The sequence below is a fragment of the Charadrius vociferus genome, unplaced genomic scaffold (assembly GCF_000708025.1).
Source record: "Charadrius vociferus isolate BGI_N301 unplaced genomic scaffold, ASM70802v2 scaffold173, whole genome shotgun sequence".
NCBI classification, from domain to species: domain Eukaryota; kingdom Metazoa; phylum Chordata; class Aves; order Charadriiformes; family Charadriidae; genus Charadrius; species Charadrius vociferus.
Genome location: NW_009648369.1, coordinates 6,560,612 through 6,576,180, shown reverse-complemented (window position 1 = coordinate 6,576,180; position 15,569 = coordinate 6,560,612).

Here is a 15,569-nt window from a genome sequence, read left to right as displayed (position 1 = left end):
ATGATGTATATTTTTGCAGTATTTTAGCCACTATCGTATGTGCTCTCTTAAAAGCACATGGGGCATTACCTGTTCCTGTATGTGTCATCCTTCCCCTGCTTCGCTCAGTCCTGATGCTCTGTCAATTTAAAACCACCATGTGGATGACATAGAAGTTTCAGCTGGCTAGAATGAGAGGAAATGAGCAGTTTGGGTAGCAGCAGAGGCTGTAAGAAAATAGAAGATGGAAGGAGGATAATTCTCCAGATGTTGCAAAAAATCAAAATACAGCTACTCTATTTCACCATAGTCAGTAAGCACTGAGTCTACCACAGCCAGCTGGACCTCTGAGAGTTGCCCCTCCTTCTAGTTCCAGCCATCTAAGCAATAATTTTAAAATATAATGACTCTATATACCATGAAGGTTCGGAACTTGAGGGGTATGTATTTGTGTAATACTGGTTTCAAGGTGAATTACTTAGCCAAGATCTGGACCCCACGTAGCTGTGCAATCCTTTCTTCCAACACAAGGCAGGGGATGGAATAGGTACAGGAACAAAAAGATAAAGGTGAAAGCGGCAAGAACTATCTAGATTACCTTAACTTGGTACTGCCAAAGAAAGTTTGTCATGGCCCAAGGGTTGTACTTTCTAGCTTGTCACCTCTGTAAACCTTTATTTCACCTAAATACTTCTGTCCAAAGCATTGGCACACGTGGACTCCTACACTCTAGACCCCTGCATCGAGCCAGGTGGAGTACATTGAGCCACCCACAAATAGGTGACAGAGACAGACTGAGAAGTAATTTGGATGATGAAATAGTAAGGGAAGAAAGTAAGTACCAAATAGATTGCTCAGTTGAACATGGGTTAGAAAAAACACAAAATCAGTGAGATGCAGTGAAAATGTTTTAGTTATAGCTGTCTACAGGTAAAGGAATGCAAGGGCCCAATGCAGTTGCCTGTACATTACTGTATAGTGCCTTTTGAGATAAGCTAAGGTGTCAGAGATGTCCACAAAAGGCTGTAGGTATGGCATAGGACCTACGGTGACCTGTGTTTTATTGGAGCAGTGGGAGGATGGGTGTCATTCCTTGTAGCACCAGATGCCAGATCTCACATGGCACCAGATGGCCCTATGTAGACAAATGAGTGGAGCCTTCGGTCTCCAAAACAAAATGAACATAAATACTCTTCTAACTAATGTTGAACAGAAATGGTAAAGATTACACTTCCTTAATAAACAGTAGGAACAAAACATATTAATTCTTTTAATAAGAGTTGAGTGTTTTTCTTTGGTACATAGTAGCTTTTCATACATATACCCTATTCACTATAGAAACATGCATGTACTGTTAGTAGTGTAGGTTTAATATGATGCTCACAAGGCCATGTCTGTTGCTGAATATGCTTTTGTACATATATATATATGTATATGCACCTTTAGGTATATATGCGTATACAGCTAAAGATATACAAGTATATATATTTCTAGGTCTAAAAGCAGTGCATACTTCTCAGTGTACATTATTGTCAAGCACAGACATATTGGTGTACGAGCAAGTAGATATATACATGTACATAATAAAATGCATGTGTGGGAACACATCCATACCTACACACAGTCTGTCTCAGTATGAACAAAAATGCAGACGTGTGCATCACAGTAAAACTTCACCAGTATATTTCGTTTGTTATGGGGCTGTCACCTTCCTAGTTTACAGAAGATTGAACACTGAGCAGAATTTGAGCTTAAGCCTACAGTACCAGCTTCCGCTTGACTCCAGCCTCCGCTTTGTCTGCTAACGTGGCTGGTAACAGTTAAGAGTTTGCTGGTGTGATAGGTGAGCTCCATCTGTCATGGCTAATGTTGTGAGACAGTTGTGCCTCCTTTTGTTTCCGTATTCCCTTGAGGACACATTCTGGAGGCACGTCTGTGTTTACCTTGCAATTTTTTATTTATTTATTTTTTTAGAGTCAGTAATCATGTTTACTTTACTTCCTTCCCCAATGCTGTGTACCGGCTTTGGTGTGGTGAGATGACTAAGTCAATATATATTAAGGAATACATAACAATGTTGTAATGAGAATTAGTGGTACTCTGAAAAGACAGAGACATTGGCTGCTGTGTTTTGTACTGTTTAGTCTGGGGGTAATGAAGAGCTCACAGATGACCTGATTTCATTAAAGTAGGTCAGATTTGACTGAAACATAGCTATGGCTTTCTCCCAGCACTGTCACAGCAGCATTTGCAGTCTTTCAGGGAATTACCTTAGGGTTTTGTTAGTATCAGCTAAATATATACTACAGTACTTAATTGCCACGGCTCCCTGCGTTTTCTGTCAGAAGACGTGTGATGGAAAGGGTCACCATACTTATGTCTTTACTACAAGAAAGGTGATGATGTGAGAGGATGGCTCACTTGATAAAACAACATTTAGGCACCATAGATATTTCTCGGTGAATTCCTACCTGGACAGGATACCTGCCATTTTTACTGTGGAGCAGCTGAGTCAGATTAACCCTATGTTCATACACAGTTTTCATCTAATTTTCTATTTATTTGCCGTGTTTCGTATCTATGAGTTTAACACTAGAGTAGACCGTATCCTGGGCTGCATCAAAAGAAGTGTGGCGAGCAGGTCAAAGGAGGTGATTCTGCCCCTCTACTCCACTCTTGTGAGACCCCACCTGGAATACTGCATCCAGCTCTGGAGTCCCCAACATAAGAAGGACATGGACCTGCTGAAGCATGTCCAGAGGAGAGCCACGAGGATGATCCAAGGGCTGGAGCACCTCTCCTGTGAGGAGAGGCTGAGAGAGTTGTGGCTGTTCAGCCTGGAGAAGAGAAGGCTCCGGGGAGATCTTATTGCGGCCTTCCAGTACCTAAAGGGGGCCTACAGGAGAGCTGGGGAAGGACTTTTTACTAGGGCATGTAGTGACAGGACGAGGGGGAATGGCTATAAACTGGAAGAGGGCAGGTTTAGATTAAACATTAGAAAGAAGTTTTTCTCTTTCAGGGTTGTAAGGCACTGGCACAGGTTGCCCAGAGAGGTTGTTGAGGCCCCATCCCTGGAGGTGTTCAAGGCCAGGCTGGAGGTGGCCTTGGGCAACCTGGTCTAGTGGGAGGTGTCCCTGCCCATAGCAGGGGGTTGGAACTCGATGATCTTCAAGGTCCTTTCCAACCTAAACCATTCTATGATTCTATGATTCTGATTTAGCAATATCTTAGCAGAAAACCACATTTAAAAAGGCACTGAGGATGTTTTTACTAGACCTTGTGCTCACAAATAAGAATATATTAGCAGATACAAGAATTATTTGCAACTTTTGAAGGGATGGGTATAACACTGTGAGATACTGGAAACAAAGACAGAATTAGGTATTGTCATCCCACAGGATGTCTGCTAAGAGAGTTTCCTCCTAACATCAGTGCGAGTAAGGTGGGAGCTATAGACCAGATCTAAACAAAGACCTTAGGGAAGTTCTTCAGACAGTGCTCAGCTTGAAAAAAAAATCAGGCCTGTTAGGTGGAAAAAAATAATACTGTAAGAGGTATAGAGAACACAGACATTTACTGACAGATTTTGGAAACACTGGCCCCATAAACATGTTCAAGCTTCCTGTTCAGCTGCTAAAACGACACTGATCTTCTATCATGAAATATTCTTGTTACTTTTATTACAGCCTTGCTATAGTTACGTGATTCCCAGAGAGAGATACAATATCCTACATTTAGCTACCTGTGCCTGTTTGAAAGACTATCAGGTTTTTCATGTCAAAATGTCTCTGAAAAGGTATAAGCCAAAGTACATTGCCTTTCTTTTGCAGCTATATTATTTTTAAACTAGGGCTTACATAACTGCTGAAATTTGGGAACTCCACTTTCCCTATTCTCTCCTCCTCGCTTCTCTTTCTTGCCCTTAATTGTTATGACTGTGCCCCTCATGACTTCTAAAGCAGACACTTTATTCTCCTGTTTTCTTCAGGTCATTACAGTAAAATCTTTCCATTCCTGAAATGTCTTCCCCGCCCCGTTAGTCCTGAGACAAATAAATTGATTGTGATTTTCAGAAGCAACTGGGGTGGTCAAGCAGTTCCCAGAGACGTCTGTAATAAGATTACTTGCGCAAGTAATCTGAGGACCGTGGGCTTTCGAAAATCCCAAGTCTTCTGACTACATTTTGGCTTTTTACTATTTCTTCTGCTCACTTTCCCTTTACAAAGAGTGTAGTAGCTTTAAACAGTTTGCACTATTATAAGTAAAACCAACATTTATTCTAACATAGAAATATCATGTCTTGTTTAACTTAGAAAAATAGGAATTTCGGATCATTGAGTCCTATCTTCTGCTTTTACTAGCAACTGTAGAATATTATTTTGTTCCTCAATATATCAGGTTCTATTGCCAAACTACTTAAATTTTGTGCTCTGATCCAGTATCCTCTTGCAATGGAGGTCTGTTTGAACTGAAATATTTCCAAGAGTTTAGTTATGTCAGATAAAGGCTATGTTTAAAATAGTCTATATGCCTTGATTTAAGAGAGTAAGCTTGCCATAGCTGCAGCAAAAGAACAAGAAAAGCTATGTGTGCTTGAGAGATTTTATCAAATAAAGCATACTTGTTCTCAAGACCTTTCTGTGACTTGGTAGTCTTTGTGTGAATACCTCCTCTGCTCTCCTGATGGAAGGTCTGCTTGTCTGCCTGTCTGTCTGTGCTGTAGGGACGTACCATTATCACCATTTTGTCAATGAGAAAGCATCACAGGAAACACCGAAACAAATTGCCTGCAAGCTGTGTCAGTACGAAGGACAAGGCGGCTGAAAATCAACCTCAGCCCAAGAATACTAGAATAACATCTCCTGCATAATGCCGTAACGCTTGCCCAGCTTGGGCTGTTTGATGATGCTAGTGGGAATCTTGGCCACGCTGAGCCTCAGGAATCCAAAGTTTGCAGTTTGCACTACCTGGGTAACGACTGGGGTTACTCTAGGGTGAACCGTAATGTTGTTACTGACTACAGTTGTGTTGACAGCTGTATCTGTTGTTTCTTTTCGAACTGAAAGATGCAAAAGATGTGTGCTCACTGATTTTTCTCAATACAGATTAACTGGAAAGATCTTCATTTTCAGCCTCAGATTCATCTTTTATAAGCCTCAACAAAGGCATAATACTTCAGTTTACCGCCGCCCTCAAATCAAAGGAGGGAGATCAAAAACCCTGTCTTGAAAAGACTATGCAACTCAATAGGACCTGATCTTGTTGTATTATTGCATCCATTACAACAGCACAGTTCAGGCAGGTGTTAGTTTCAATTAACCTGGGATTCAGGTATTCACAACATCTTGTCTGCCAATTACTCACATAATTACATGGCCCAGGACTGTAGAATAGAATCAGCCATCATGCTAGGCATGTGTGATTACTGAAGAAAAGAGGAATTCAGAGGGTGTATGAGTAAAGCACAGCTCCAATGATCATGGACAAAAGTGGTCTTTAGTGAAGAAAGCTTATTTACTAGGCTCTTGCTGATCTCTTGAATGCAGGAACTGTGCCAACAGTGTTTGTGTGACACGCAGATGCCTCACAGCTGTCCGTTGTTTTTGTATTCTTATTCAGTCAGTAGGTAAAGTGAGAACTTATTTAGCATTTTTCAAGGAAGAAACTGAAAGGCATTCCAGGGAGCTAATGACATAGCCTTATATGGCAAGAAATCAAAATATGAGAGTCAAGAAAACCTTAAATCCAACTTTCTCAGACCAGGATGTCAGCTGAAAAAGACAACTGCTGACATTTTGACCGAAAGTATCCACTGCCTTGGTCAATATGAATACCTTTTTTGTGCCGTTCTGTCACTGTACTGTCAAAAATCAATCCACCATGGGCCTCCACATAAAGACCTTTTAAGGTCAAAGGCCAAAGGTCTTTCTAAGCTGTAAATACCATGCATCTTTGTACTATTTTTAAGCTAGAATGCCATAGAAAATGTGAAATTATGGACAAATGTTGTGAAAAGTAGCGAGTATCTTCATAAACTAAAATTGTATACACCTAATTATATATACTTAATGTCATCTAAGTTTAATGATAACACTGTGAAGGAAGTAATAGAAAGGTAAGCTGTTTCTTTCCACCCATCTTATAGATCCAGAATATGTTAATCTAAACCACTTTCTAGCAAAATAACTCTTTATTTCAGTGGAACAAATTGAGAGGAAGGATGCTGCTCAGCACTGATGGCAAAATATGGGCCTTTATTTCATCAGGAAACTGATGTGAATATGATATAAAGCTAATATCATTTGACAGTGTTACAAGTGTTCTTCTCATTCTAAAGGAGAATCTAGGCTATTATTGCCTAGTTTTTACATGGAAAGTTTTTTTGATATGTGCAATAGGTTTTGTTGTGTGGGTTGTTTTTTTTTTTTTTTTATGCAGGAAGCTCATCAAATGTAATGCCCATTTTTAGATTTCTTCAACATTTTCTCACTAAGCACAAATATTTAAACAGGGAAATTCCCAAAGGACATACATATCCATGCATTTTAACTTTTATAGAAACCCTTTGCTCTTAGTAGAATGCATAGGATATGATTAATGGCTATACTATGGCTCAGACATAATTTTGTGCCTCTCTCCATATGTATTTATGTTTGTGTGTATATTTATTTACACAGGTAGTTTAAAAAAATCTAAATTAGGTGATTTGCAAATGCCATATTGAGGGATTTTTGTGGTTTTCTAGTAAGGGAGCTGATATGGCCTCTACTGAAATTCAGTGTTATGCCAATATAAAGCAATTCAAACATATACCAGTTCTCTGGGAATTACAGTACCAAAATCTCAGGGACATTTGTCCCACAGTGCAGCTTTTTCTCGACGTCATACCCATACATCTTATACCAATCACAGAAATAATCTGTTTGACAGCTGTGCGTTTGGGGCATTGTGATACATGAAAGTTCAAGATTAATACACGAGCTCAGAGATATTTGCTGTCATGAAAATAACAGTTTTAATGCAGTTTAAGCGTTGTCTGTATTCAGAGATGAGTTTTATGAAAACAATCAGGCCCCAAACCTATGGGTATTTCTACTGTTACATAGTGCTTTAAATAACGCGATCATTTTCTGGATGACATGTAGTTTTTCTATCATAGGACCAAGGCGAGAATTAGATGGTGAAAAGAAAGCACCCAGGATTATTCCTATGCTGGTAAATATATTGCTAAAGGGAGACTTACCCACCTCCCACCCAGTGGTACTGGTGAGAAGTAGCAGTCTTATGAAGGTTTCTTCTTGTCTTTTGCTAATTTCTCACCTTGATATCACCATTAAATGACATCTCAAGCTCCTCGGTGCTTCTGCGGAGATTTTGCACTGTGGCCAGAGTATCCTCTTTTTGTGGTGGAGGAGGAGTCAGACAAAGGAGAAGAAGAACTGAGGTGACAGCAATGAGTTGTTTGACTCACATGGTACACATGGGTGAGCTGCATCTTGCTTCTGCATTCCCATAAACATAGTCTGGGATGTATAGGCAAGAACATCACCTGTAAGACACTGCAATTACCCTCCCGTGTTCTTCAGGTTTGCAAAATCTCAACTGCAACAGTGTCAAATCTGGCTCGGGCCATGTGTTATAGGGAAGACATAACCCAGCTGGACAGAGTCCAAAGATAATAGTAAAATAATCAGAGAATGATTCAGAAAATTTCACCCTTGGAGAAAGATAGAAAGAATTATAAACTGAGAAAAGACTGGAGAGACATATTTACCTGGTGCATGGGAGGACCCTGCAAAGAGGAGAGGAATACGGCAAATAGGAAGTACGGAGATAGTTCAGATTAACCGTTAAAAAAGCCCTTCTCTTGGAAGTTCTTATGAAGCAGTGGAATGAGTTACATGTAAGGGCTCTGAAGGCCATGTTAGAGGAGGCCTATAAAAGTAGGATAGACAAACAGCTCTCAAAAATGAAGTAGACATGTTCTTCTGGTGTAGGGAGATGGGTCAAGCAATCTCTAGAGGGTTTTTTTCCAGCTTTGTTCTTTCTGATTTCATCTTTAGGCAGGTATAAATCTACCATAGTTTAGCAGATTGTTACATCTGATAGCTTTTATAAGTGGCACAACCTTCAGGGTAGGCTTTGGGTGAACAGTTCACATCTGTCAGCATTGAAAAATCCATAACCATAACTGGCTCTAATTAGCAGCCTATATGGCAATTTTAGTAGTTAGGACAACAACTCGGCTATAAAGGATGAATGATCCTTTCACCTCAGTGAGTGTTTCTTCAATCTCAGTGAGGCTGGTAAGTCCGAGCGAGGAAGCTGACAGTGCTGCTATCCATGATGTATCTTTTTTTCCTTTGCTGTGCTGCAGAGGATGTGGGTCTCCGGGACTGTGCATTCAACGTCTTTCACAAGCGCTGCTTTCATACACAGAATAACCTACTTGTGCATTGGTGTTCTGTACTGAAAATTGTAAGGGTTTCAGTGGAGAGGATGAAGGGAGGGAGAGAAGAGATTTATGATAAGCAGGTAGTAGGCTGCTCTTCACCGAAGGCACGTAAATAGAGCAAAATTCTGACATCAGCACGTTTTCAAACTTAGGCACTGTTGTGAGCTCTCCTTTTAGATGTGGGTGTGTTTTTAGACAAGGTAGAAGGATGACCCAAGAATTCCTTTCAGCCTCATGCATAAATATTTGCATCATAGGTTTCAAGAGCAGAGAAAAAGCAGCCTTACTGTGCCTCCTCCTCCCCTCCTCCTCCGTGACTGTCTCTCTCAGCTTTCTACTATCCCAATGGCAAAAAATACACTTTCAGCTGTGATGAGTGTTTCCAATTTGTAATCCAGGCCAGTCTGTATCTTTGCAAACTGCCAAAATTGTGAAGGATGCTGGTCTTCGCCAGATGCTCATATCTGGGGTCAGAAAAAGGCTGATCTTTTGAATTTTGTCTGCACTAAAGCCAGAAGGCATATGTGCTGTACCTGCCTGAGGGTCGCTTGAGATTGCAAGGCTGATATATTTCTGTCTCTCTTTTCAACCCACTTCTTTGTTTCTCCCACATGAGTGCTGCCTAAATTCACATTGCTTGCTTTGTTATATCTGTTTCATTTAAAATACACAGGAAGCCTTGTGCAGAAAGTGAGACATTCTGGAGCTTTGGCTCTGATACCTCGCGATATGAAAAATCCAAACAAATTCATGACAGAGCATTGAGGAGACCTGTTGAGAGGACACCATTTAGAGGACACATCAGACTAACCCAGTCCGTTGGGATGTTGATGCAAATAGTGACTGCTTAAAGGCAAACCCAAGTGAACCCACAAGAAATGTGGAAAGGGAAACAGTGTAATAGTGTGACTTATCTAAAATCACAGTGCATGTAATTTGATGAAATTAGGGGGAAAAATGAATGCTCCCCTAATTTCCACATGCATATCCGTCCTTTAAAAATCAGTAGGGTAACTAAAGTGGCATGTAAGCCCTGTGGCAACTGTCAGATAAATTACACAACAGTGAAGAAATCTCCTGAAAGTAATGCAATATCCAGCTAACCGTTTTTCCTCTTTCAGAAAAAGACCCTGAGCTGCTACAGTTGATTCTACTACAGAAATGTTACAAAATTTCTCACTGAGAAGGCAGATCTGTGTTTTTGTGCATGAATAAGCCTTTTATTTTCTAGGCAGAGTGCAAATGGAGGCATAGTGAAAATTATTAAAGGGCACTAACAAGGGAATACCAGTCTTTAGGCTAATTTTGGGGTAACTATTTCTATTTATTTTTTCATTAAACAAAGTCTGCAGTTGCACAGATTGTTGTTATGAAGTCCCCAAAGCCCTATAAAGCATGGTAATGTGAGTACGTTTTCAGAATTTAGTAAGTCTAGCTCTGGGATTTTACTATTACCTAATGTTTCCATTCTATGGTCCTGTGAAAGCACTATAAATGGCACCTTTCATGAACCAGCTCTTCTGAGACCCGCAGGCTGCTTCTGCAGCGTGCTGGTGGATCTTTCTTAAAACACACACAGACACAGAGACACACAGACGCGCGCACACACACACACACACACGCACACACTTTGACCGCTCCATTATGAAAGCTTTCATAAGAAAGCAGAATTGTCCCACTCACAGCCATTATATCTGATGACATTCTTAATACTGGCTATTGTTTGCAGAAAGAAGCCATTGTCTAAGATTGCATATCTGCTGACCAAAGCACATGTAATAAGCATAGCTTTGGACAAACTGAGCCTAGCCCCAGGGAACAGCTTAGCCCTGAGTTTGTTTGAATGTCCTGATTCAGTGGTGATCTCCAAAGAGGAAATGCCCACCATTATGTAAGGATTGCCGTTTATCTAAAGTTTGAAAAAACATCATTTGTTCCTTTGTGTCCATAAAGGAGATGGGTCTCATTTAAACCAAGACATAATGTTAATGAAAAATTGTCTGAGTAGAAAAAGAGAAAAAAAATATTTCTGCTTCAGAAAAACCCTAACTCATCTACACTGTCTTTCTAGTAAGTGATCAGCAGACAGTTTCAAAGACAAAACTTTTCAAGAGGGTACAGAGAGGCAACTTCGAAAAAAACAGAAAACATCTTTGTGTTTATACATGTTATCTATACCTAAGCAGTTTTGCTTTGACAATGATTAGGAAAAATCACATGGCACTCAAAATGAAAATGCCAGAAATCACGTAAAAATAACTTCAAGAAGTCACGAGAGCACTTTCTGTTTTTCGTTTTTTGCTCAACCCTTATCTATATTCAGTGGGCATTATTCAGCTCCAGTGACTAAAAGGTAAATTCAGAGTAGAGCGAAATTATTTATTACCCTGAAATGAATTACTAAAGAATGGTTATTCCTTTTTCTGTTTCTGAGTTATTTCTGAAGTGATTCTAGTTTTGGTGAAAACAGCATACTATTTAAAAGTATTCATAAATTGTTTATTTCTTGTTTGTTTGTTTTCAGATTTAGTCTTTAGGGTGTGCTTAGATCCTTAGGGCCATAGATTATGGAGTCACAAGGGATCATTGTAATCATCTAGCCTGACCTATATATTTTCTGTTTGAACTTGAGTATGAAATGTTTTGAAAAACATTTGGTCTTGATTGAAAGCATTTGTTAGCTGTTCCATTGGCTAATTACCCTCACTGTTAAAAATTTGTTCTTCATTTCTAACCTTAGATTTTTTTAGCTTCAGCTTTCAGCCACTGTATTTTGTTATGTTTCAGACCAAAGATATCATGATCAAAGTTTTATTTTGTGTGTTTATAAACTTTTCTGGCTCTTAGCCTTCTCTCTAGCAGACTGAATTTCTGGAATCTTTAGGTACAAGGAAAGCTTTTTTTAGTGGTTCGTCTCTGAATCTCTTCAGTCCTTCGAAAATCTTTTAAACAGTGACACAAGAACTAAACAAAATATTACAGAAGCAGTTACATGAAGGTCAAATGCTGAGATAACATGAACTTTGAGCACCTATTCAAGATGCTTTATACATGGAAGGATTGTGTTAGGCCTCCGGGAAACACTGACACAAGGGAACTTTGGTCAACGTGACTATTCACACTTGACCACATTAAAATAGGATTTGCATGCAGTCTTCCAAGCAGTGTACCATTGAATTGAACTCCTGATTTATTACTATTTCAATGATCACTTACAAACTTTTACTGGGATCATTTTATGGTTTGTCCCAGATTTTTAATAAGACATTAAGTAAAATACAGTCAAGAGTAATTCCATAGACATGGTCTCATTTTATAACAATATTTTGAGGGATATCTGTTAACCATTTTTAATCTGTAGGTGTATGTATGCCTTGTTAAATTTTAATGTGCCACATTAATTTAGCGTCATCTAATTAAATGTAAGGTAATTTAAAGTTGAAAGTTGAAGGGGGAAGACAGGGTTAATACAATATTCTTCATTGATCGACCCATAATCCCATAAAAATATATTACTAGTTCAACAGAATTTATTTTCTGTATAGTTTGCTAGATTGGTATCAATTACATTTCCTTTCTTTAGCTCTTTGCAGCATCCTTTGCAGCTGGGACTCAATGCTTGTTTTGCCCAAGTTCAATGTCAACCTGACATCTTATCATTACAGCAGTTGTCTTGTTATCCATTCCAAATATTTGCATAGCATTTTATCTTTCTCACCTTCTGGAGCTTCTATGGAAAAGGATCAAAAAAGACCCAAGGTAGCCTTAAGTAGTACATTTGCAACTCTTTTGCATCTTATTGAAATGTGATTTGGAGAGGATTAAAACTCATACTTGCTTAGTAATAATTTCTTAAATTTCTATGGAAGTGTTTTATTATCACTTCAAACTCATACTTGCTTAGTAACAATTTCTTCAATTTCTATGGAAGTGTTTTATTATCACTTCTGAGAAATCTACTAGTCTAGATCTTATCCAAAAAAGATGGAGATATTTGAGGAAAATGTTGGAGTTTTTGGAGCTGTTTTAATTGCTGCCACCACCTTCACCTTGGAAGAAAAAGAAATCAGTTAGGCTTCTATTTACCCTCAATGTATGTCCCTAAAATATGCACTTTTTCTTAAAAATATATGCCTTTCTATTCATCCTTCACCTTGATAAACCTTCATTTCTCTTGGTTCCTTTTTGCTTACAAACATTATAGTAGAACAGGAAAAGGTGCAAAAAGAATAAAAATGATGAATGATATGCAATCTTTTGAAATGAGGAATGACTCAGTTGACTCAGCCCTGTGACCAGATGAGTGAGAGGGCATATGGTGCAGGTCTACAAAATCATGTAGAAGCTGGAGGAGGTTAATAAGGAACAATCATTCTGTATCCCTTTGACCATAAAAACCAAGCAGTATCAAAAAAACCTAACAACTGGCGACTGAAAACAGGGAGGGGATTCTTCATGCAGTGTATAATTAAGCTGGAAAATTTTGTGCTGTTGGATGCTTGCAATGCTGAAAGTTTATATGGATTAAAAAAGTGATAAATTCCCGTGTAAGAAAATCCTTTCAGGGCTGTTAAATGCAAAGACACTCACACCAGCTCAGGAAGTCTTTGAGCCACAAAGTACTGAAAACTGGAAGTGTATTCTAGGGATGCATTGCTGCAGGCATGCCCTGTCCTGATACTCTTTGCTGAGAGCATCTGCTGTTCATTGTTTTATTAAATTAGCTACCAGCCTCTCGTCTTGACCTAAGATGGCATAGCTCTTCCTATCCGCTACAAATGAGCACTTCGCACTAATGTCAACTCTCGTGTACAGCTGCTTAGCTGTGTCATATGCTGTTGCTTATGTTCCTTGAGTAGCTGAATATCTTTTTGTAAACAAAACAAAAACAACACAAAAGCTAATAAGTGCTTGACAAGCAAAAACCAGCTAATCCACATGCACAAATACCTTTGCTGGCAAATGAACACGGGTATTGTTTGGAACAGCTATCTCTACAAAGATAGTGTGACCAAAAAGCTTAACTGCAAAAAAATATGATCAAAGATGAGCTAAACAGCTGCCATAAGCTGAAGAAAGACTCACAAACACTGCTTTTGTGCTCTCCTACTGGCTCCAGGCCACAATAACTACACTGAAGTTGATGTGATTAATTCAGAACTACACTGCTGTAACGTTAAATTTTAATCCAGTACAAGATACAGATGGGAGGTTTCCTAGCTCCTTATTTACTAATTTTTTTTAATGACCCTTTCTTGTATCATTACTACAATATGTGTGTGAGCATTTGGAACAGCATGGGCAGATACTGTGGTGCCCTGCCAAAATTAGAGAGTAAGGAGTGAAGCCTGAAGAGCGAGAGCATTTGAAATGACTGATGTGGGGTGCCAGTCTTTGACAGATGGGTTACAAGGTTCTGCTGCATGCAGGGATTCAGTGGTTTAAGCCTGCTACCAGCCTGCCCCGTGCTGCAGCCTGGCTGAAGCACGTTGTAGGAGGTTACATTCCTTGGGGACGATGAAGGTCATACGAGGAAGCCTATTTCTCTCCATTGACTGCAGAGGAAGCCTCAGGTGATTAGGTTAGATATAGATATCAAATTTCTAGATGGCAGTTTATCTCATTTTAAATCCCTAGAGGAGTGTTCATCTCATCTTAAAATATGTACCTAAGAAAGGTCAGATGAATTGTCATGTGAAATGGCTATTTCTCTCTACTGACCACAGAGCCAGTTTAAGGTCAATAGCTTAGGCTGAGACATCTAACTTTTATATGGTCAAAGCTGGAAATGAAGAATACCACCCTTTTGTTTCATGTTGAGTGGATTAAATGCCATGGCAGATGTTCTCTTACTCAGTAATAAATGTGGTGTTGCATGTTTCACAACTTGGCAAGACCTGCAAAGTCTTCATTTTAAATTAGATTTCACTCAAGATAATGTCAGTGAGCAATTAAACTATTTTCAGGAAATTCTATATTGCCCTAGGATCTTTATGACTTGACATGAGAGCAAAGGCATCCAAAGCTGGGACAAAAGAAACTATAAATACCAGATGTGTCTCTCTGTGTGTCACAGTGAGTCACTTTCAAAGGCAGAACACAGTCCTAAGCTGTCTGCAGTGTGTATAAAATGATATTTCCCATGAATTTGTGAGTTATCATGATGCATAACCCAGCATTAGGCTGTTTTCTTAGCATGAGACCAAAAGTATTTTAGAGAGTTAATCAACACTCTTTGAGGTGACATGCTATTCTGTCAAAATTAGAATGTTTCCAGTGAATGTGTCAGTATCTACTTCTAATGGAATCACTTCAAACTGCTGTCATATTAACTTATAGTCTAGCATATAGGATTTTATAGGCATTTTCTTTTTAGTCAAATCTCATATTATGTTACATTTTGGGTTTGATTTAAAGAAGGCCCTTTAATCACTTGAAATCATACGTAATATTTTATATTTTATTACATTTTGGTTTGCACTTCTAAAATGTAATATTACACTTCAAACTTTAGTATTTTCAAAATGGTTTATTTCAAAATTATCAAAAAAGAAATGTTTAATAAAGTTCCTTTGCCATTTATAAACCAAAAAATTTTAGTAATTTTGTCTTCTGAAAAATATTTTGGGATGTTAATCTTGATTCCCTACCACATGCCAGAGTTCAGCACGAAACCTACTTTTCCTACAAGTCTGTTTTTTTGGCTATTTAGAGTCTCACTGACAAACTGAATTGTCAATGGAATGTATTCATTCATTTATATCAACAGCATTGTCCCTGTCTGCTTTGTTTTCCTCTGAGCCCTTATTTTTTCATCAGGAGCTTGGAAGTGAATCAGTGTCTGCTTATTTTCTAAGGGAACTGTAAAGGGAAGGGCTGCTAATTGTCTCATAGAAATATTTGTCAGGAAAAACATGTTTGTTTTAAAAAGTACTTTTATCCATGAGTGATCTCATGCCTTAAAATTTTCATCTTTGAGGCACATCTAAATTCTCACAATGTCCAGAATGTTATCGTACATCCAGGCAGGCTATAAAACCTAAAGATGGATTCAGGGTTTGTCCATGTTGACCCTTCCTTGTCTGTCCACATCTTCTCCTTTCCTGGATGCCAAATGGTAATAAGGAAAAAAAGA